This window comes from Amphimedon queenslandica, unplaced genomic scaffold (assembly GCF_000090795.2).
Source record: "Amphimedon queenslandica unplaced genomic scaffold, v1.1 AMPQUscaffold_13069, whole genome shotgun sequence".
Lineage (NCBI taxonomy): Eukaryota > Metazoa > Porifera > Demospongiae > Haplosclerida > Niphatidae > Amphimedon > Amphimedon queenslandica.
The window spans coordinates 10,726-13,685 of record NW_003546695.1 but is presented as its reverse complement, the minus strand read 5'-3'; positions in this window follow the sequence as shown (position 1 = coordinate 13,685).

Genomic DNA, 2,960 nt, shown 5'->3' with positions numbered 1-2,960 from the left:
CGTTAACGCTCTGGCAGTGACTTCAACAACATTATCTGGTGCATTCGGATCCATAAATATCTTACAGAGTGCAGGGATAAAAGTACGAGGGGGACAACTATAGGATGAATACGTTAGAAGCAGTTATAGCTACTATAATACCTTTCAAAGCACTTGTCAACGTTGTCCGCCATTAGTAGCAGCATACAAAGCTGCTCCAGTGCCACTAGCTGTATGTCACGATCAGCTCCATCTCCGATAGAGAGCCACTCCAAAAGTGTTTCTGGTTCTAAATCCTAAGAGATAAAGAAAGGTAACCAACCTTACTAGACTAATAAAAATATGTACCATATTTCCTCTTCTCTTGAGTCTTCACAGCACTGTCACGTCAGCACATAAAGTCCACACCCAAATCTCCTCCCGAATATCTCCACCTACTGGCACCTAGAATCCTAGATGTAGGGTATCTAGTAATGTAAGTATTTTTTCATTATAATATATGTATAATCATCATTATTTTTAGTCTCTCTACTAATATCTACACGTATGTTAGAGTATAATAATACAAGAAAAACCTAGGGAAAACCTATCTCCTACGAGCTGGAGCTTAACGCACGGGTTTACTTCACTCACGTAGACAGATGGCATCGAGGTTGTATCATACTGGCATCCGTTTTAGTGCTCACAATTCATTCAGGATGCAAGTAAAACTCTTCAGAATCACACTGTTACTTACCATTCTTTTTAGACTATTTTATCGCTGAATAGGAATTTGAGAAGTACTGCATCAAGTGAGACCCCATTAGAACTATTTTGTGTTACTATTTTTAGATGCATTCTTTGTCAGAAGGACCAAAACTAGTAATATACCAGGATACGTTGATTACAAATGTGGTGGAACAAGAACGTTGACAATAGTTAGAAAAATTGATGGAGACACAGAGGTACGTGCAATTTGTGCATTCTATATAAGTATTGAGAATTTGTGTTCACACCTTTGTGATACTAAGACCTTGTTCAGTCCATAGATATTGCAACGAGGGGAGGATTGGAAACTGGATCATGTGTGCCACTTTTCACAGTTCGATCGTGTTTGCTGGGATCATATGGCGCTACAACTCTTGTTTTTGTGGGACTGTAACTCTTCATTCAAACCAGACTCTATACAAAGACTCATTTTGTTGCTCAAAGATTGATCTTTGAGGTCAGCTATTTTATTTACTATTTTTGTACATGTAAATCTTTCGTGATGTTCTACTATCATTTGTGGTTGAAAAGCCCATAGAGGTAGCTAGAATGGGCTTTCAACCACAAATGATAGTAAAACATCATGAAAGGTTCACAAAAATAGTAAATAAAATAGTTAACCTCAAAGATCAGTCTTTGAGCAACAAAATGAGTCTTTGTATAGAGTCTGGTATACCTTGGACAAAGAGTTACAGTCCCACAAAAATGAGAATTGTACAGAGCGCCATATGTTCCAGGCAAACATGATCGAACTGTGAAAAGTGGCACACGTGATCTAGTTTCCAATCCTTCCCTCGTTGCAATATCTTGTTCAGTTTTAGTATCACATAGTTCAGTCTTGTACCTCACATTACAGTAGTTCCATTATTATTGGGTTGTTTTAAAGTTAATTTTACAATAAGTAATACAGTATAGCCTACTATGAGGGGAAGGCCTGCATGCCTTTGAAAGGAAAATTTTAAAGCTACTTCAAAATTTGGCCAAAGAGCATAAAAATTGGCTAGGAGAGAATTCTAATCTGCACACATGGTCTTGTGTTGTATATAAAGTTTGAGTTGATTTTGATTAAAAGTCGATTTAAAAAAATCCTTCAAAATAAAAAAAAAGATTATGTAGGACTCACTCTGTGCTAATTTGTCAGAAAAATAATGGAAACAAGGGCAAGCAGGATTCCAAACAACTAAAATTGAGAGGAAAATCCTACTCTGGTGATGCAAATTCTATTCTAATTCAATGTAATTGTAAAATTTTAATTTTGGTTGAAATCAATTCAAACTTTTACATCATTTACGAACATGTATACATCAAAACATTGTTAAAATCAAAAATTCTTTTTTTTGCAATTTTTGATGAAATATGGCTAACTGCATGGTTTTTGGTCTAATTTTTAAGCAACTTTAAAATTCAATTTTGATTGGAATTAGCTCAAATTTTTAACGTAACATAAAGACATATATTTATCAGAAAATTATGAAAATAGATAATGAAACACCCTGTACTACAGTACTGAGTCTTTGGTTAAACTTGATTGGTCTACTACAACTCTTCATTACTTTATCTAGTATCTCTGCTTACATTGTATGACTGATGTACATGTATTTCTGTAGGTATCCAATGGTGGTAGGAGGGTCCAGTTGTTTGATGCTGATGCAGAGCAGGACGATGAAGACAAGTGAACTATAACTTATTAGTGTACTGTATAGTGTTGCAACACTTTGCTTCAGTTTTAGTTCTATTTCTCGTGCATTATCTTTGTTTTATAGTTCTAGTTTTTGTACCATGTATCTTATACCAAGTTTTAGTTCTAGAACATTAGCCTGAAGAAGTCTGTTCCAGTTTTAGTTTTAGTAGCTACATATTTTATTTTTAGTTCTAGCTTGTGCCAAAAAAATTTATTTATAGCTTGCTTAGATCTACTCAAAACTCTCCACCCAAATCATTAGTCAATAAACATTAATAAACAATGGCGTCAAGGATGTATCATACTGGCATCCGTTTTAGTGCTCACAATTCATTCAGGATCCAAGTAAACTCTTCAGATCACACTGTTACTTACCATTAACTTTTAGACTATTCTATCACTCAATAGGATCTGAGAATACTGCATCACGTGACTCATTAGCATTCAAGCTGCACTATTAATTTTTTTGTGTTACTATTTTTAGATGCATTCTTTGTCAGAAGGACCAAAACTAGTAATATACCAGCATACCTTGATTACAAAGGTGGTAGAA